Source organism: Chrysemys picta, chromosome 2 (assembly GCF_011386835.1).
Source record: "Chrysemys picta bellii isolate R12L10 chromosome 2, ASM1138683v2, whole genome shotgun sequence".
NCBI lineage: Eukaryota > Metazoa > Chordata > Testudines > Emydidae > Chrysemys > Chrysemys picta.
This window is the reverse complement of record NC_088792.1, coordinates 190,565,220-190,586,404: the sequence shown is the minus strand read 5'-3', so window position 1 is coordinate 190,586,404 and position 21,185 is coordinate 190,565,220. Positions and strand designations below refer to the sequence as shown.

At 41.4% G+C, this 21,185-nt stretch overlaps 1 protein-coding gene across 9 annotated transcripts in view; it reads right to left on the bottom strand.

Moving 5' to 3' along the window:
• MBP (myelin basic protein) overlaps window positions 1-18,269 on the bottom strand; it is a 190,367-nt gene extending 172,098 nt beyond the window's left edge. Inside the window, exon 1 of one of the 9 annotated variants that reach the window (XM_042860443.2) lies at window positions 17,676-18,269. The gene's annotated coding sequence lies outside the window, so the exon portion shown is untranslated. Of the gene's footprint in view, window positions 1-16,709; window positions 17,570-17,675 lie in introns of those variants that run through there. The other 8 variants (XM_005281451.5, XM_042860446.2, XM_042860444.2 and 5 more) reach the window with 8 other exon arrangements.
• Between the last annotated feature and the right edge of the window lie 2,916 nt (window positions 18,270-21,185).

The window sequence follows — 21,185 nt, the reverse complement described above, 5'->3', positions numbered from 1 at the left end:
ATATTTATTTCATTTTTACAGACGGTCTTGGTTCTGTCAATACAGGTGGCAAAAGGAAAAGATATGGATGCGGCAGATTCTTATGCTTTGAATGTATCTTTTGGTTTTATCTGATGGCAGTTTGTTACACTTTTTCTCCAGAAATCTGAGTGTTAATGGCCCTTGATACTACATTATTCTACAGGAAGGGCCCAAAACACTGCTATTACTGATGTCAGATTTAGCATTCTGGGCGACTATTGTAAAATACTGTAGTATCTGCCTATTTGCTATTTTAATAAAGGGACCTGTTTGTCATTTGTGCCACTTTCAGTAAGGATAAATATTTAAATTTAGTTAATCCCTTTCAAGCACGAGGATCCCAGTACTTACAGACAAAATGCAGCTATCTTTGGGATGGAAAGAAACTTTGGAAGAGGAAACGACTATCACGTTACTCAATCGATGCCACAAGGGGACTTTTTAAGTAGGCAGAATGTAATTATCTAGTTGGAATTTAGCCGGAGCATTGGGGTTAACACCTCTGCAAAAAACTATCATAAGATCTTTACCTTTAGTATCATAAGTAAATCTGATACCTCACTAGCAAGGCAGATGGTTTTCACTCTTTTTTTAATCTATTTAGAACCGCCGTTTGACTGTAAACACAGATGCTTGAAATCCTTCTTGTATATACACAAAAAACCCACAAAAACCCATGGAGATAAAGTGAATTTGGTCTCATTATGTCCATATTATATTTATGTGCTGATCTGTGCTTAATTTTACTCATGTGAGCAATATTTACTCATGCATGTAGTCACACTGAAGTCAATGGGATTATTTTGCATGAGGAAGGCACTAAAGGGTCAGCCCCTCTGTCATATGCCACAACTATTATTGCAATGCACATGATTATAAAATTATATAACTGCTTTCTTTCCCAAGATCTGGTATTCCTTTCAAATGGAAGTAAGGAACCAGCTGACTGAATTCTTTATATAAATACACACACACACACACACACACACACACACACACTAACTTGGGTATATTCAATTTAATGTTCTGGCAATTTTGTTAAATTCAACCCTCAGATTTATTACTTAACTGGAAAAAAGAAAATATTTCTACTAGAAGTTATTTAGACTTGGCATGCAATTTTATACTTCAGAAATAATCTATGTGGCAAAATAAAACAGCAAAATAGAGGAGATAAACATTTATAAAATGCCCTTAAATCTGCCACAGAATTTTTATATGTTAACACCTTGCCCTTCCCTCTGCTCCCTCTACACCACTGAAAGTGCAGTCCTTATTTTGAATGTTTTTATCTGATGTCTATTTGTTGGTGAAGACTTCAGTAATCAGAGAAACACATGCACTAAGATTTGGGACATACTACAAGATAACTCCAAAAAGCGCAGTCTTTGAAAATAAAAATAACTTATGAGTCCATCATTTAATTCACTTTCCATCAAATCTCTGATCTGTCTGTTGCAATTACATTTCTAAGAACCCCTTTTATAGTGCACATTAGTAACAGTCCGGTCATTTCTCATGGGAGGTTACCATGAGAAAAACATCATGAAATATTCACAGCCTAACTTTATAGATGGCACTTTAAGGTTCATTAAATGTCATCCACCACGACTTGGATACCTGGGGGTTTTCGTAACCTAAATTATAATGCACGGCATAAAATGAGCATCGACAATGTAGTTCATAATCACGCATAGACAAAAGTTTGACTATGATCATGTGGTGGAATCACTTTCACAAAATACATAAATTGAACCCATGAACAATAACTTTATCAAGGAGCAAGAGAGCCGACATTTAAGGTACAACCCTGAAAGGTGCAGAGTGCCTCTTGTGAGGTTTTGGACATGCTCAGCTCTCAGGGTAATCACTGAATTGATGATGCTTCGTACCAGACAAGCTGTGCTCAGCACCTTGCAGGAGGTTGTTCTTTCAGACCACAGAATGAGTTTTTATTGAGAGTCTCGTGATATTTGGTGTTTTTCTTCTAAGCCCCAGCTCTTGGGTGATGCAATTACGCGAGAATCTCAGTTTTCATTGTTAAAGTAAGTTTCTAGTTCTAATGGTTGTAGAGAAAAGTTTTAAAGCATAAGCCTAAACGCTCAAAACCAGAAGGCAAATAAAAAGAACCCAAAACATTATATCATGACTTTTAAGCCAATATTATGATTTTCCAGGGATTAGCTCATTATTTGTAATGCCTGGGGTTGGCTACGCTTCTGAACCCAAAAATCATCTCAGTGGCACAGCAATCATACAAATAGAAAATCAGGAGCCACACCATAAGAAGGGAAAGGCTACAGATCATCATTATACTCTTTGTAATTGATAATACCATCTCTCTTATTATGGAAAATTTAAAAATATATTAAGAATTCTGAGCATTGTGGTCTGCATCAAATGTACCAGACACTACTACTTTCCATCAATAGGCATAAATCTCTGTGGCTGCTAGATGTTATCTTTATTAAGTGTGTCTTGCCCTTTTCACTGAAGCCCCACAGAGGGACACCACACTATACAGAAGAGATGAAAAACAAAAGACCTTGCAAAGCAAATCATGATTACAAGCAGTGAGGAATAGCATTTCAGCCCCTCCCCGAAACTCGTACCATACATAAAACATACAAATTTCTCCAGCACACACAATACAACTGCAACTCTGCTTTTGTGGCTACTAGTTCAAGTCTCCCCTGGGGACTAAAATTCCACCTGCAATGAACTGGTTAATAAAGAGAGCCTATCAGTCAGGAACGAGAGAAGCAGCACATAAACTGTAATGCTATTTTAATATAGGATCATCTGATTCTCGTCAAGCAGGGAAAGAAAAAAGACTGCAACCCACAGTTCACAAGTCAGTATTACTGTTCTACAAGCCAAAATTAAGACTAGCTTTTCAATGACAACAGTTCCATAGCTACTGACACGCTGACTGTTAAAAATGTAAAGTTAAGTTTTCCAGGAGGGTTTGCTTTGTTTTCTTCATTTCGGGCCCTGATCCACTGGACAAGATTATCTTAAAAAAGGGGGAGAGAATTATTACATACCCTCCAGGTGAATAGTACTAAGTCAGATTGTACTGATGACAGCTATGCAAAAACTTTAGTACATATAGCTCTACTTTCCACAAACAACTGTAGCCAAAGCAATAGTGCAGATAAAAAAAGTTTCAAGAAGTCAGTGTTAGGAAAGGTTCTATTTGCAGCAACCACAAATTTTATTTAACAAGAAGCCCCCAGGAAATGATACAGTAGCAATCATCACTTCGGTCAAACCTTGGAGAGGAAGCATACTGAAGAGTACAACGCTAATTTCCCCAACAAGAGCCAAAGTATCTGGTAAATAAAGTTATGTTTTCTTCTAAATGTCAGTTCTGAAACTAAAACTAAAAAAAAAAATATGCCATGAACAAAATATCAGTAATTCATTCTCCTTCTGCTTTTCTAAAGGCAACACTGAAAAGCTGCCCACCTCAGGAAAGGCAGAACTGGTGCTGCTGACACATGAATCACGCCAGGCAAGTATAATCAAAACTAGGCCTTTTCATAATTATTGCTTCATGTCCATTCTTGTGGGTACAGATACTCCTGTTGAACTAAATTACTTGAGGAGCTGATCAGAGTTCCAGACATCAAATCCCTAATTATAGTATTTTTCAATGACAAATTGTTTAAAAGACCAATTTAAAATAGCTGGTCTCTCTCACCAACAGAAATTGGCCCAATAAAAGATATTGCCTTGTCTCTCAAATTAAATAGGGCAGCTCAGTGTCCTGATGGTGGAGCTCTATACTGTCAGGTCAGAATTTGATTCCCACTGCTAGTCATTAATTTTTCAAGAAGGCAGAAGCTGGCAGTGCTAGAAAACCAGCATGTAGACTAGAAAACCAGCATAATGTCAATGGGAGTTAGGTACCTAAATATTTTTGAGGTTCTGGTCATGGAGCTCCATATTATCATCAGAGATTTATATAGCCTCAGCATATTGTCTGGGTCAAGTGCATGACTTAGTTTAGGCAGAAACTCAACTCTCTAATATTTCATGTCTTGAGTTGTACTGGGTAATTGCTCATCAACTCCAAAGGCACTCGAAGATAAGATACTGCAGAGTTCCAATCCTCTTCAGTAACACTCTTCTTGGGGGCCATTGTGGGAGTTAGTAAGATGAGTTTGGCCCAGATTTTTAATGATACTTAGGCATTGCTGCAGTTATCATAACATCTGATTTAGAACACCAAGTCTCATTTTAAAAAGGGATTTTTAGGACTGATGAGTCTAAATCTTAAGTGCCTAAGAGCCTAAATTACTTTTGAAAACGAGGCAGGCTCCTAAATCAGTTGGACATTAGAACACTGAGCACAGTAATGCCTGGATACCTTTAAAAATCTTTATGCAGGGTTGTTGTAGCCGTGCTGGTCCCAGAATATTAAAACAGCAAGATTGGTGAGGTAATATATTTTATTGGAACAACATCTATTGGTAAGAGAATAAGCTCAAAAGCTTGTCTCTCTCACCCACAGAAGATGGCCCAATAAAAGATGTTACCTCACCCACTTTGTCCCTTTAAAAATCTAGACCTTTGGCTGGAGTGCTATCAGAATGTTGATGACACTAAGGTTTATTAATAGATATGTAAATTTTAAGATCAGAAGGGACTATTATTTAATCTGTTCTTACCTCCTGCATAATCCAGGCCAAATAATTTGTGTCTCCATCTCAACTGATCCAGCAGGCATAGCTGAGAGACTAAGGCACTGATGAGACCCAGCTGCTCAATCCAAACAAGAAGGTGATGTTGCTGGTAGGTTGGGAGAAACAACCAGAAGAGCTGGCAAAAATAATATCTGCCCTATGACTGACGGCACTCAATTCACACTGCTAACTGGAGTTTACAGCTTGGCTGTCCATCTAGACTAGGATTACCAGATAGCAACTGTGAAAAAAATGGGATGGGGATGGCAGGTAATAGGTGCCTATATAAGAAAAAGTCCTCAAAAACAGGACGGTCCCTTTAAGACCGGGAAATCTGGTCACCCTAGTCAAGACTAATAGCTGCACTTAGAAGGTCACATGCCAGAAGTGCTCAGAAAGGCATTTTACAAACTCTGCCTGGCTAGGCGGGGCCAGCCTTTTGTATTGGATGAGGATCTTGCTACTATCACCTGTGCCTTTGTCACATTAGATTACTGCAATGTAGTCTACATGGGACTACATCTTAAATCAAATGAGAAGCCAGAACTGGTGCAGGAGGCAGCTGCCCACTTGATTTGCAGGGCATCCCACAGAAATCACATGATACCTGCCCGCACAGTTTTGCACTGGTTAACGGTGAACTTCTAGATAGAGTTTTGGTATAGTGTTTGTTTTGACCAATGAAGCACTAAATGGCCTTGGACCAGCCTACTTGAGAGATGGCCGCTGACACCATGATACACTGCTACAGGTGGTTGTGCTCATGTTAGAATCGCTTTGATATAACAGAGCAGCAGCAGCTGGCAGGGTGTTCTCTGTAAGGATTTTAGGGCTCTGAAATGCCCTCCCCACCCCGATCTGAAATAGCCTGATTTGCTGTCTTTCAGGACATGCTTCAGAGCCCATTTGTTTCACTTGGCTTTTGAAAAAGAGGTAGACGGTGGTGAATGGGGGTGTTAGCATTTATATGCTGCTTCTTGGTAGAAGAGGAGAGTTTGACTGTGTTTGGTTTTGTAATTTTAAACAACTGGCAGGGTGCTCAGAGCCTGTGTATAGGCTTTGTTTCATTTCTTCTACATATCAAGGAAATAAATATATTTTCTTGGAGACAATTATAGATTGTGTTTGCACTTTACAAAGCCTAAATCTAAAGAAAAAAAAATCTGAAGTAAAAAAATTATTCTAATTAATTAGTTAATTTTTCATGCTCTCCTGCATGTACTCACAAAAAAGATCAGAATAAAACAAGTGAAAAAATGTGTCACCAATCATGGGGAATTTGTAAGCATCTTTGGCTGTTGTTAATTCAGGTTTTCTTTTTTCTACCGAACAGCCTCTTTTCCACGAAAATAAAGGATCAAGAGCACAGGTTAAGACCAGATACAGTGCTCATACGTGATGCACAAGTTTTCTCAAGAACAGCTCTACAATTGCATCTTAATGCTGACCTATAATATACTCTCTTCTACCAGCCCTGCTCCTGCTCCCTCCGCCCCGCCCTTTACAAATCAAATACTGCTAACCATGCCAAACTGTATGACTGTGCCAACTTTTGTGAAATATTTTAAATAAGGATTAGACTGAGTCCAAATTCATAGTCACTTGTGATCCAAAATTTTGAACTCAATTTAGCAAATGTACTAAACAAATACATCATAATATGCTGAGCCATTTAATATATACACCAACAATTTATTACATTATTCTTTAAAGTGTTCACTGCAATTTTTTTTATTTTGTCTTCCCTCCCCCATTTTAGGATCATAATAGTTAGAGATAAAAAAAACAAAACTGCTTACATCCTTAAGTCCGCCTATCTGCAAGGGCAGGATATCAAACACTGAATTTGGACTCTAAAGACTAACACTTTCAAAAATTTAAAAGAAAAAAAAAAAACCATACAATTCAAGTGGTTTTAAAGAAAATCCTACTGTCTCAAAGGTAGGAAACAAGGAAATAGAACTGAGAGTATTATGGGTTAGTAAATTAGAAAAAAAATGGCTCCATATTGTGTGTGTGTGTGTCTCTCTCTCTCTCTGTGAGAGTGATAGACAGGGCCGGCTCCAGGCACCAGCCTGGCAAGCAGGTGCTTGGGGCGGCACGTCCAGGTATTCGGTGGCAATTCGGCGGACGGTCCCTCACTGCCGCAGGGAGCAAAGGACCTCCCACCGAATTGCTGCCGCAGATCACAATCGCAGCTTTTTTTTTTTTTTTTTTGGGCTGCTTGGGGCGGCCAAAACTCTGGAGCCGGCCCTGGTGATCGAGAGAGAAAAACCCTGATTTGATTTACCTTTTCAGACTTACTATCTCTCTTGTTTTCTCCCCTTCTATTGCCCTAACATTATTTCTGAAGACACAGTAAACAATGGCGAAGTGAAGATTATATGGAAAACTATAAACTTCATCAATAGAATTATTTCAACTTCATTTGAAAAGTTGCTCTGTTGGGCTGTGTACGAGACGTACAACTATACCATACAGCAGAGCTGGGATTTCATGATTACTGCCACTAACATGAGGCTACAGATGGAGCTACACCAGTTGATAGCAACTGAAGATCTGGCCCAGGATTTTTAAACCAATCATTTAAAAAAAAAAAATTAACACATTCTGGTGTTCAGCAATTTATACCAAAACTAAGTAGAATAATACAACTTTTGGCTTAATAATCCTATTTTGTAATTTCCTCATGGCCAAGAATGTATTCCTTTGTACCTGTACAGTACCTGAGTCTTTTAATACAAATAAATACGACACTGAATTCTGGCCTATCGGGTGAAGGTTAAAGCTTGTATGATCTACCTGTCACATGCTTCAGTCAATGAGGATCTCACAACTGGAAGTATGCTGCATAGCAAACAGACACGTGGCTGACTGATACCTGTTGAGTATGCTAACAGGGTGCACTGAGCAATTTATTAATAAGATCAGCTCTTAACATGGTTAGGAGAGGTTTGAAAATAATTTTTTCTTGCCAAGAGTGTAATTCCTTGTTCAACAGAACTAACAGAACTGCCACGTTTCCATCTACCCAATTAGCTTTCACAGTCCTATTCTAAAAGCATATGGATGAATCCCCAGTTTGTATTTGTTATGAACACAAATCTACTAATAGAGAAGTTATTTGGAATTGTTCAGACATTGTTAAAAACAAAAAACAGCCAGGGTAAAGTCAGGTGAGAACCTGATAATGCTATATATTCAGCCTCAGTCCAGCTGAACACCGCATTCAAAACCAATTAATCAGGCAGAAGTTCAACACAAGCATGGGTGCTACGTTTGTATAACTTTTGGTGGTGCCCAGAACGGATCCAAGCAGAGCCGTCTCGTCCATAGAACTGACTGGGGCAACCATCCCGGGCCCCATGCTTCAGGGGGATGCAGGGTCCAGGGCGACCTGGGGAGTTACGGGGGGCCTGCTGCTGGCACCAATGAGAGACCTAGCCACAGCCCACTCTTGCTCTGCCCCCTCCCCACCTCCATTCCACCCCCTCCCAAACCCCCGCCCCACCTCTTTCCGGCTTCTGCCCCCTCCCCCTGAGCGATGCTGGGAGCTGGCGGGGCAGGGGGAAGCAGAGCCGGGCGGGCTGGGTTGCTTGTTGCTGCCAGCGCCAGGCCCCCCGCAACCCTCCCAGGCCACCCTACACCCAGTATCCCCCAAAGCACGGTGCCCCCCAAAGCACGGTAAGCCCAAACACTGGTGTAGCCAGGCCCATGTTCCTAAATATTGGTGGAGCACGGGCACCACACGCCCATATAACTCGCCACCTATGGACACAAGGGCTTCCATTATGATTTTGTTTGAGATCACTGCTCTCCCTATCAGAAGGTAAAATCAGAGGAACTTCTGTATGCAACACTAATACAGCAAAACAGATTCTCCAGAGGCAAAGAAAATGCACAATGTTTTAGGTGATGTCTGATCACAACAACATCTGATAGTTTGCATTCAACAAAGCTTTAAAAAAAAAAAAAAAGTGGATTTATCACATCCTTAATTTAGTGCTCACGAAAGTGAAACCCATACTCTAACATTGCCTAGCACTAAAAACACGAAGGACCTTGCTGAAAACTTTTTTCATAGTGTGTTGCTAATGCACTCCAGTCCTGACCTACAATGTTCCTGTAGAATTCTAAACTGTTTTGAACAGAAAATTCATATCACGCCAAATTCTCAGGTGGCTTTGTGATTAGGGAAGTAAAATGTTAACTGGTTAACCGATAAGCATCAGTCTTAGCAGTCACGTATTCAATTAATGTTTAAATGCCTAATGTGCACATTAAAAATGCCACAGCAATACCATTTCATAGTGTATCGCACTGTTAGGAGTCGGGATCATTGCTATGGAACTGACGTCGTAGGCACGGGAACTATGGGTGCAGGGGAGGGGGTGCTGTAGCACCAAACACACACCCCTAGTTCCCATACCCATGTTGTGAACTCCATGTTTAAGAAGAAACCGTTTAAACTATTTAAATTGTATCGGTTAAATGTTTTAAAATGCTATTTACATCCCTATATATGATATGGGCAAAAACCCATTAGGGACTAGGTTTAATTTGTACAATATTCATTTGTGACCTAAGCAACTTCCAAAACCCACGTCTATAGAGATTAAACATTTAGCCACTATGCCACCCAGGTGTGGCCTGTAATATTAAATGACACTTGGATAAGCAGGTACCATGCCTAATAATTATAAATTTTTCACTGACCGAAAGATGCATCATTCAGATATAGTATTATCCAGTCTTTATTGGTAAAAACAGTCATCTTGGTTTAGGCCCAAGATTTCAGTTTTGACTTTATAAAAATGTCTACAACATAATATGATCAATAAAATTAATATTTAATTAGGAAAAACAAAAAAAGTGCAACCTGATACTTTTCTTTCACAGCATTTTTACCTTGGTGGATCATAGTTAAATTACACTGTATCAACATCCATTAAATGTTTCTTTATCTGTAAAGCCATGAGAACTTCCAGATGTTTAAAATGTTTAAACGTTACTGTGCAGTGTTGTGAAAAATCTTACAGTATTGACTAGAAATAGCCCATACACAAAATTGCAACTCTCTAAGGTGAGAGAAATGTTTAAAAAAAAAGTTCATAAATGGTTAACTATATACATACACACTAGGACTGTAGATCAATTGCAGTTAACTCACGCAACTAAAAAAATTAATTATGATTAAAAAAATTAATCATGATTCATCAGTTTTAATCGCATTGTTAAACAGAATACCAATCGAAATATTTCAACATTTTCAAATATATTAATTTCAATTACAAGTGTACACTGCTCACTCTATATTATTTTTATTACAAATATTTTCACTGTAAAATGACAGTATTTTTCAGTTCACCTTACACAAGTACTGTAGTGCAATCTTTTATTGTGAAAGTGCAACTTACAAATGTCGATTTTTTTTTTGTTACATAACTGCACTCAAAAACAAAACAATGTAAAACTTTAGCGCCTACAAGTCCACTCAGTTCTACTTCTCATTCAGCCAATTGCTAAAACAAGTTTGTTTGTTTACATTTATGGGAGATAATGCTGCCCACTTCTTATTTACAATGTCACCAGAAAGTGAGAACAGGCGTTTGCATGGGACTTGTGTAGCCGGCATTGCAAAGTATTTACGTGCCAGATATGCTAAACATTCCTATGCCCCTTCATGCTTCAGCCACCATTCCAGGAGACATACTTCCATGCTCATGACACTCGTTAAAAAAAAATAATGCCCACTGTCCTCCTTGTCAAATCAGGCCATAATCCGGGTGTCACTGTCAACTCAATCCTCACATTCAGGCTGTGTGTTAATCTTGCTGCATTTTCCTGAATAACTCCTCTAAGATTATGGCCTTTCCTCTGTGTCCACACAACTAAAACTCTCATCCAGCTTCATCATCATCTTGTGTGTCTACTATTGCGACTTCCTTTTCTCTGGTTTTGACAATCTCATATTATGCCACCTATCTATTCAAAACATTGCTGCATATGTCATTGTTCAGATTTGTTGCTTCAATCACATCACTCCTCTCCCTGGCTCACTCTTCTCTATTACATCAGACAAACTAGGTCTTAATTTATAAAACTCTTTACAACCTCTCTCTGCTCCACCTACCATCTTTTGTACACTATCAAGAAGTCTACTCACAACTCTGCTTTGCCTAGGATAGTGGCCTTCATCACCCATCTGTTAATTTCCAAACAAGCACCTTTGCTCTTGCTCTCATGCTGCCCCCCATGCATTCGGGTTGCTCTCTGTAACCATCTACAAAGCCACCTCATTTCCCTTGTTCAAATCCTTCCTTAAAAACTCCCATCTGCCATGATGCCTACAAAAAAAAAACTTGACAATGGTTTAGCAGCTGGTGTGCTCATCACGTGGATCAGTTTTGTTTCACTGTTTCCCTGTGCTTCCCCAATCTGTTTGTTGCATCCACCTGTTGTCTCTCATCTTACACTTAGATTGCAAGCACCTCAGGTCAGGGACAGGCTGTGTTTTATGTTTGAACATTGTTTAGCACAATGGGGCCCTGCTCCATGACTGGGGACCCTAGGTGTTCGCATAATACACACAACAACAACAATCTAATTCCCATTGAAGTCTATGGAAAGAGTACCACTGACTTCAGTAGGAATTTGATCAGGGTCTCAAAAAAAAAAAAAAAAACAGCTTGGCTTTTTCTATCGACCACTGAATTGTCTTGTATTTTAAACTGTTTGCAGCAGCTAACGTGCCCCACGGGATAAGCATTAATACAACATGGATATATTATTGCAAATATATCACTGAGGTTTAATATAATCTACCTAGGTTTTTCTACCAAGCCCATCATTCCAGTATCTGAGGCCCCAAATCAACAAAGCATTTAAACACATGCTTACCTCTACCCTAATTTCAGAGTGGTAGCCGTGTTCGTTCGTATCAGCAAAAACAACGAGGAGTCCTTGTGGGCACCTTAGAGACTAACACATTTATTTGGGCATAAGCTTTCGTGGGCTAGAACCCACTTCATCAGATGCATGAAGTGGAAAATACAGGAGCAGTCTAACAAGACAATTCACTTAACAGCAGTATACCATGGGAGGAAAGATAACTTTTGAAGTGGTAATGAGAGTGGTCCATTTCAGACAGTTGACAAGAAGGTGTGAGTAACAGTAGAGGGAAATTAGTATTGGCGGAAATAGGTTTAGGTTTTGTAATGACCCAACCACTCCCAGTCTTTATTCAGGCCTAGTCTGATGGTGTCCAGTTTGCAAATTAATTCCAGTTCTGCAGTTTCACATTGGAGTCGGTTTTTGAAGGTTTTTTTGGTTGAAGAATTGCCACTTTTAGGTCTGTTATTGAGTGACCAGAGACACTGAAGTGTTCTCCTACTGGTTTTTGAATGTTATGATTCCTGATGTCAGATGTGTGTCCATTTATTCTTTTGCGTAGAGACTGTCCAATCTGGCCAATGTACATGGCAAAGGGGCATTGCTGGCACATGAACTACCAATGTGATATATGCCATCTATTTTTCCCCCAATACTAATTTCCCCCTACTGTTACTCACATCTTCTTGACAGCGGTGTTGCTAAAAGGTGTGTAGTGTAGACATAGCCTTAGATTGTAAACTCTTCAGGGCAGGGACTTTGTTGTTTCACCTGCACAAAACCGCCTAGCACCCTTTTGAGATAATAAATAATGCCCTCTCGGATCCTGTGCATAATACAATCAGTTTCTAATCCTTCAAAAAACTCTCTCAAAGCTCACTTCTTTGTTTAGTTTTTCCAATGATGATCCCACTTCTGCTTTCATTCCTGATATGGCTCCTTCAAGCCCTAAAACACAGTATTCCACTGCATTCAAAACCTAACAAACCAATATTTCAAAAATATGACATCAACAAACGATGTACATAATAAAATTATATCTGTAATGGCAATCTTTTCCCTACCCTATTGTTTTTCATCCGTTAATATCCTTTGTTTAATTAAGGATTTGGTCCAGAACCTACCCCTCCAAAATAGCCCCACTAATTTCAGCAGGACAATCTGTATGAGAAAAGATTATTCATGTGAGTAAATTCGACAGGATTAGGTCCTTAGCTACGGAGCCTCCAAACTCTTATACGTAAGACTAGTCCCATTGAGTTCAATGGGACTGATTCCCTATGCATTTGGGTCTTAGACTATAAATGCTTATGGAAAGAGGCTTTAAAAAAAACTTGTTACTTTTTGTTTACACTTCACACTTCTGGGGCTAAAGAAAAACAAATATTAATTTCAGCTAGATTTTGCTTGTGTGTGTTTGCATAATTGCCCCTAAAAGCCAATGCACATTCATCTGAAATAAATGTAGCTGTATTTGTTTAGATGTATGAAACGTATATGTATGCTCATATATTAGCAGATATGCTTCTGGAGCTCTTTGAAAGGTAAAACATTAGCAGAAAATTGAGTAGCATATGATTTTTTTTGAATGCTTAGAACTTTGATTTTTTTTTTTTAATCAATTTATTCATTCGCCAAGGCACTTGTTCATCCCCCCTCCCTAGGTTTCAGAGCCCAAGCCATAACTTCAAAGCTCTGTCTACACAGCTATCTTTAGAGCATTCTCATGAGCCCCACCCGCCCAAAGCTGTCGACCCGAGCTGGGAGGCTTGCTTTTGCGGACTGGATAGACAAACTCTTTAAAGGCTAAACCCATGTGAATTCTCAACTTTTTCAAACTTTTTTTTAAACTGAGGGCAAAAAAGTCTTGGTGGGGGACAGAATGAGGTTGGGGGAGGAAACTTTTTATTTTAAATTCCTGTTCAACAATGGCCAAATGAATATTTTAGATTGAGTTCTGAACACAAATACCACACAAGGGAATAATGAGTATCTGCAGCAATGAGACCCGAGTTCCTGACTCTTTCAAGTTTCCACCTTTCTCCACAGAGACTGGAGGAAGAGAAAAGAAATTTGAGTTCCCCTGGGGAGACCCATTAGCTCCCCTGCCTGATCCCATCACTGTAGCACCATTTACCTTCTAGTATATTCTAGGTCCTCAGCAGTATTGATGTCCTCCAGTGTGCAGAACTCATGAGAATTAGCACAGAGGAGTCTGGCATGGCACAAGGGAGGAGCTGTGAGGTCCAGTTGCTCACTTGCTGATGTTGTCACAATTTCTCTTCTACCTCCCACATAGAGCAGGAGACAGGACACAGAAGACTTGGGATTTCTCTAGGGAATTCAATTTAGAGTTATAATATCCTTCTGGGGAAATCTCTGCTGGGACAGTGAGTGGATAGGGCTCATTTACCTGGCCCTATCCCCAGCTTGTCTGCTCTTCCCTGGCATATACACTCTCCTTTAGCTCATGGGAAGAGGAGATGCAGATTTCTCATTCCCACATACAAAAAGGGTCAACACAGCATGCCAATGGTCCCCGCTGCACCCAGATGTTAGTATAATCATTTAGTCTGACATGATTCACTAGTTTTAGGATTCACTTGGAATTTGTGTACAAAGTGAGCAAGAACAGTATATCCATCCCATCTCTAAATAAAAGCCATTACATGTACACACTGAACTAGACACGAAACTTAAAAAGTTACTCAACCACATTCATAACTAGCAAAGGAAATAAAAATCACAATGCCAGTCAACCTTTCCACCAGTGACAATACACGATAGTATTAAGAAAAACAATCAGTAAGCTGTAACTGAAAAGCAAGCCAGGTCACAGTGCAGATCCAATCTGCAATGATCTCAGACAACCCTAGCCTAAGCTATCTAGGTTTCGGTTACCTGAAACACTAATATCTTTCAAGGAAATCTCTCTTCTCACTCTCTTTCTCAGATTTTTTTTTTTAATTTAATGTAATCAGTACCAGTGTCACTAAGTTTGCAAGTCTAAAATATTTGGCAAAAAGTTTAATATATGCAGCACTGTGATTCTCTGCATTTGTAGTTTATTCAGATCTATATTTTGGTGACAGCTGTAGTTGAGGCCTACTGCATTGATCATAGAGTTTAGAGTCAGGAGATCTGAAATTTAGTCCCGACTCTGCCACTGAGTAATTGTGGAACCTTGGACAAATCATTTAAGATCTGTTACCCCATCAGTGAAAACAGAAATAATACTTGCCCATGTTTGTAAATCACTTTAAAAAAATCTATGGATGAAAAGTATTATATATGGAGGGAGTGGTGACAGGTACTTCTTGTAATTACGGTACTTGTGTTTTTTTGAAGAGGATACAAGTGATTAGGTGACTGTGAACCAAAGCATTGCTTCTCATTCAATGGGCACATGGAACTGGGTTTAGGAGTCACCATTTAGGAATGAAAGTCCAAAGAGAGAACAAGTTTGTTCTGAGAATTCTCATTGGCATCCAAGACTAAACAGCTCAGTTTGCGTATTAGTGATTTGAACAAGAGCATATTGGAATGTCTAGTCATTAAGTATAACATGGTAGATTTTGGGAAACAGCCAAGGCAACAATGCCAAGTCAAACTGACTAGTTACTGTTATAATCTGTTGTAATTCAACTATTTTTGCAAAACTAGGCCTCAATTATTTTTTGGTTTTCATGGCAAACGATTAACTTAAGTATTTCCCCTTTTGTTTTTTGCATTGTACTTGTTATAGGCCAAGTTAGGTTAATAAAATAACATTACATTTTATTTATGGAGTTTCTCCCACCTTTGCAGAGTTGTCATAACAAAACAATAAAAGACAGCTATTCTTTGTCTTTTTCTCATGACATATCAGCTTCCTTTAACTGCTTGATCTATGGTCTAATACAATCAAAGCTTAATGTAAGTCCACTTAAGGCACTAATTTAAACGGTTCTTTATTCATTTGTGATCCTCTAATTGTCACATGTGCAGTATTATACTATATTCTCTTGGCTCTCAGTAAAATCTGTACAACCCTCTATCCATCCATCCACCTACCCAGTTACCCATCTACTTTCTCAATGCTCATTAGTATTTAAAAAAGTCATTAGTTTAAAATATGTATGAAAAATATATAATCCATGACTCCTGGCAGCTGTGGCCAACATCTTCCTTACCAATTATTAACTACTTTGGAGATATTTTTATGTCTTCTTTGGAGTTTTTATTTTCAGCTCATCTGCTAACACAAATCAATACTGTACTAAGGTAAGAGAGATGTGTTTTACTGGTCCATTATTATACATCTTGTATGACTTTGAGCACTTCAACCTCTTCCTCCCACTCTTGAATTTCGAGTCCTTGTGCTGGGCTGTCCAACAGTTATACCACTTTATGTACCATAATGACATAGCAGTGTTCCATGCATCTTATTAATCTCAGCAGTGTCGAAATGTTAAACTAATATTGTAAAAATCCATATAAAATTAATACATTTTAATATATTCTTATCACTTGAGGGACAATCCTGCTCCCAATAAAGTGAGAGGGAAACCTCCACTGATGCAGGATCAAGTCCTTGGTGTTTCTGATTTTGGTGATTTTATTACGCACTTTCTTTTGGTAACTTTCTCTATATCTGATCAGCTGAAAGATTGGATTGGATGCTGGATCCACTCCCCTCTGCACTTGATTTTAAATAATATACACATTTATCATTTCCTCTCTAAGGATAAAGAGAAAAAAAAATCACATTGACTTCCAGCATATCTGTGCTAGTTATTTGTAAGTGTAAGATCAACATACCTACTATTGCTACAGAACGAACAGGTTAACACAAAAATACTTTAAAATTGCCAAGTCCACAGCTACAAATGCATGAGCCACTTAACAAAAATCAAATAAATCCTCGAGTGAGAGGTTTGACAGCAATGCAATAAACCAGAGTTACTATAGAGGCTCACCCTACCAGAGATCCCAGTGCAACACACAAACAGAAAACACTGATGACAGCAAGAGAGAAAGCAAAGGCCACCACGTAAGCATTCAAAGACCCCAAAAGGGAGTGCGTTTCCTGCTAGTGCTGACAGAAGGAACCGCAAATGCACTTACACTGGGCGATACACCACCCTTCGGCAGCTATCCGCGAGGGCGGGACAAGCACGTTCCTGCTACGCAGCCCAGTAGCTTTGTAAGTAAAGTATCAAGTAAAGTTCAAGCGCATGGCGAGCCTCTGGGTGGCCGGAGGCGGCCAGGTGAGCTGGGCAGCAGTGGCAGGCGGGCGGCCCCGCCCCCTCATTAGCTGGCGCTTGCAGCTGGTTGCACTAGGCGAGGGGTTTGTTTTGTTTCGTTTCGTTTTTACTCCGTCCGGACACAGCCCTGAGCTGAAACCGGAAACCCACGGGCGTGATCCCTCAGCCTCTCGGGCTTGTATCACCGGGCCCGCCCCGAGGTGGTGCCGGGGCCGGGTCGTCGGTTTGACAGCAGAAGCCAAAATGCTGGTGGGGCTGGCAGCGTAGCGCGAGTTCAGCCTGAGCCACGTCTGGGGGCCGCTCCCAACACACACCCCCCGTACCGCTGGGCCGAGCAGCGGGTCAGAACCTGCCCTCCCCTCCGTGTGGACCCCTTCTCCGGCCCCGGCGCTCTGCTCCCGGCCCTCCACCCCGGAGCACCAGCGAGGCTGGCGGGCCTCTCCCGGAAACACCTTTGCTACCAGCGCAGGAGCGGGCCAAACGGCTGGAAACACCAGCACGGTGCTTTACCCCTTAGCAGCCGCTGAGCAATGAAGCGAAGCCGGGCACCTGCACCTGCCCAGCGCTGGGGCCCACCTGTGCCAGCGCGCAGGAATCCCAGGGGCCGGCCTCCCTCCCCCCGGCGACTGTCTCTGAGCGGTGGCGGGGGGCACCTAATAAAGGGGAGGGCAGGGAGGCAAATACCACCCCCTCCCCACGCCCACTGCTAATGAAGAGCCTATTGCGGGGAACAACAGGCACGTGTGCCGCCGCCGGGCATGGGCATTCACCGCCACCCCCCGAGGGGCTGAAAGAGCCAAAGGCATGAAAAACAGTAACAACGCACCCAGCGTGTCCTCTCGGGCTCCGGGGTCTGCGGCATCCACCAGCGGAGAGGCGACGTGGAAAGCGACACCGGGGGGAGACCCCCCCCCCGCAGCAACCCACCCAGGCGGGGGGTACAGGCACAGAGGGGCGGGGGGAAAGCTCCGACCCCCAAGCGAAGCTGTGCGCCTCGCTCCCCCCAGCAAACCCTGAGCGCTTCCGTCGCTCAGCGAGGAGCTGCGGCTTTGTGGGTTTGAGATACAATTGCCGGCGTTGCTGCTGTCGCCCAGGTTCTTCCCAAGGTGGTAGCAGGCGCCTGCCTGCCACAGCCAGCCGCCGTCGCCACCCTTGACAGCTCCCCGGGCCGCAAGGTAAAATCACCCGCCGCCGCCTCGCTCCAGCCAGAGAGCCAGGGTAATGTGCGGCACCTGGGCTCAGGCGGGCCGCGCGGGTGTCATTTCAGGGCTGGGCGGGGCTGCTGCGCCGCTCCAAACCAGGAAGAAGAACTAGAAAGACACAGACAAGATGAAGCGCCTGGCTCGCTGCTCAGCGTTTCGAGTATAGAGTAGTTGACATCCAAGAGCATTATGGGAAATGAAAGCAATGGCCCATGCAGTCGGATAAGTCCTTCTGGGGCTGGGCAAGGGAGGCAGAAGAAACCTCGGATACCTGTCATAGGTAGTACAGTGTGTAAGGAAGCGGAAGGGGGGGGGAAGGGAAATGATATACTTCACATTTAAAGGAAACACACACAGGTAAGGCTAGGATTGGAATAGATCTCAGCTCTGTAGTAAATAAAGCACGCACACTGTGTAGTGCTCTGTGCAAATCTTCAAGGGGCACGGTGAATGCATTTACTGTCCTGACACAGGGGATCTTTCATATTCGAATCAAGGCCCTGCAGCACCAGCAGACATGTATCCCACTAACTACACCACCTGTAATCAAATTGAGTGTAATCAGGACTGGTGGGAGGATGTTTCACACCCTAGGCAAAACTTCCACCAAGGCACCTCTCCCCTACGGCAGCTCCCCACACCAGCCCTGCCTCCTTCCTGAGCACGCCATGGCTGCTTCACTTCTCTGGCATCGCAAGCCTGGGAGGCGGGAGAAGTGAAGCAGCCACAGCATGTGTGGGAGGAGGCAGAGTGGGGAGTTCCCCTGCATACCGCCCCCCCCCCCCTTGCTGCAGGCGGCCCTCCCTGCACTCCATTGCCCCAGCTCCTTCCACCTAAATGCCAGTGGCAACCGGGCTGGCTGAAGATCCGGCTGTCGTGGGTGCTGCTGAAGAAAATGGTGCCCCAGGCGACCACCTAAATGGTTGCACCAGCCCTGAGTGTAATGGAACTACTGCTTTTAGGATCCAGTGTTGATAAGTCATGGTTTTATTGCTAACCTCATACAACATGGGGTGTGTCTTAAAGTTCCAGAACTAAGTAGTGTTATTATATGAGAGGGTCAGCAAACTTCTAGCCCTTGCATGTGTAGAGAAGAGTTTAAAAACACTGTTGTGTGTTTTTGACCTTCTAGGATCAGACAAGCCAAGCCTGAGTTGGGGGCCTGTTGACTAATATTTATTATATATATGTTTTTAATGCCAGCAACATATGTATTATCAGCACAACATATACACATAATACCATAGTTGTGGTTAAAGCATACTCCATGTGTGTATATAACAGTGATGTAGCCTAGACTGGCCTATACCCTGATCTTGTTCATTTATGCTATGTATCCCACACTACCTTGCCTTTGCTGAAGCAAGCATTTGGCACAAGCCGCTAGAACGAATCTATGTCTTAATTTTTGACAAGTTTCCTATCTTAGTACAAGCTGGGGAAGTAGCTTCACAGGTCAGTACCTGGAATGCTACTATCCCAAACAAAGATAAGGAAGGAACAAAACAAGTTAGGGAAGTGGAACAAACTGAGGGCTTGGAGTTTAGTAAAATGTAAAGAAACGTCTAGCTTACAAAATCATATAAATAATCAGCTGAAATATGTAAGTTGGGTAGTATAACTTCTGCATGAGATGAATATTGCATAGGACTGCTCTTTGGAGACTGGTATATATAGAACCTTTTTCCTGTACTATCTTAATAAATGTGATTAACAGTTGTTTGTTATGAAATATACGCAAGAGATCACATAACCAAAGTTATTATTATTGCATATTTACTCAGAATTGCAAAATCAGGAAATCAGTCACACACTAACACCTAAGCTTCTTTAGGCTATTATTTTTCTGCTGTCAGTCTGTTTGGGTCTTTGTCCTACCTTATGTTCCATGTTTAGGCCTTAACAGGTGGAAAGTTAGGGTATGCAGCCCTCCTACTAATTCCATATTTTTAGTGGTACTGTTCATTATCCACTTTATTTACAACAGCAAATACAAATGTTTAGGTAACATCTCTGATAAATAAAAACAAGCAGAAGCCTTTGAAGATTTGGGATCAGTTTGTGAAGCCATCACTCTCATTGATGAGCAGTTATTTGCACAATTAGTCCCATTGAAGCCCGTGTGATGACTTACTTCCAATAGAAAAAAAGGGGTTCACAATGCAGCCCTTTAATATCAAAATTGCAGCACGAGCATGCTAAAAATTAAGCCAGCAAAACAAAATACTATACCACCACCAGGAAATGAAGGGGGGGGGGAGGAAGCGGAGGAGAGAGGGAGAGAAGAACCCTAGATCGCAAAACTGGGGAAGGAAGAAGTATCTCAAACATTAGCCCATACAAAGTTCTTTTCATTTTAGATTTAGGAAACACTGAATACTACTTTGACTTAAAACACCTTATAAAAATCTCTCCCAAAAAAGGATTGCTCTCCCAGATTAAATCTTGTAATTAGGAGCATATTTATAAGGAAAGTTTGACTACAGTCTTGCGAAGACTTGTGTGTTTACCGTTGAGCATATGAACAGTCTCACCTTTTTTACAATTAAAGTTCAGTAACTTTAAAAATGGGACAGATGACACTCCTTGGAAGCACAAAACTTCAATATAAGTCTCTGTGCTTCTATAAGAAGCGTGTCAGATACTGCAGGCCCCAGGAATATTCAAGCTTCTGTATCTATAAATAGTATATTTGCAAGCTAGTTATGTTGTACCTTGATAGATGAGGATTACCAAGCTTGCTCTAGGAACTAAAAATCAAGGGGGGGGGGGGGGGGAGGACTTACTGCAAAACCCAGGACAGAAACAACTCCAGAAAAATACCACCTCTTGGGGGAAATTTCATATTTTGGTTCAGACCAGGCTGAAGAGGTCCAGCAGACAAAGAAAGGACTTTTGGCATAGAGGGTCAACCTGAACTAGCTCAGATCCCTGGGACTGGGCTTCTTTGAAAGATAGGTTGCCTGATACACACTTTGAGGAATGACTTTGTAGTTAGTAAGTGGTCTGCTAATGATTGACAGAGGTCTGCACAGGTTTTCAAATCCAATTATTTTTCTTGGAGAGTTTGACTTGTGTGGTAAAAAAGTGTTGTAAAGTTTCATTTCACATGGTCAACATGAATACAAACTCTA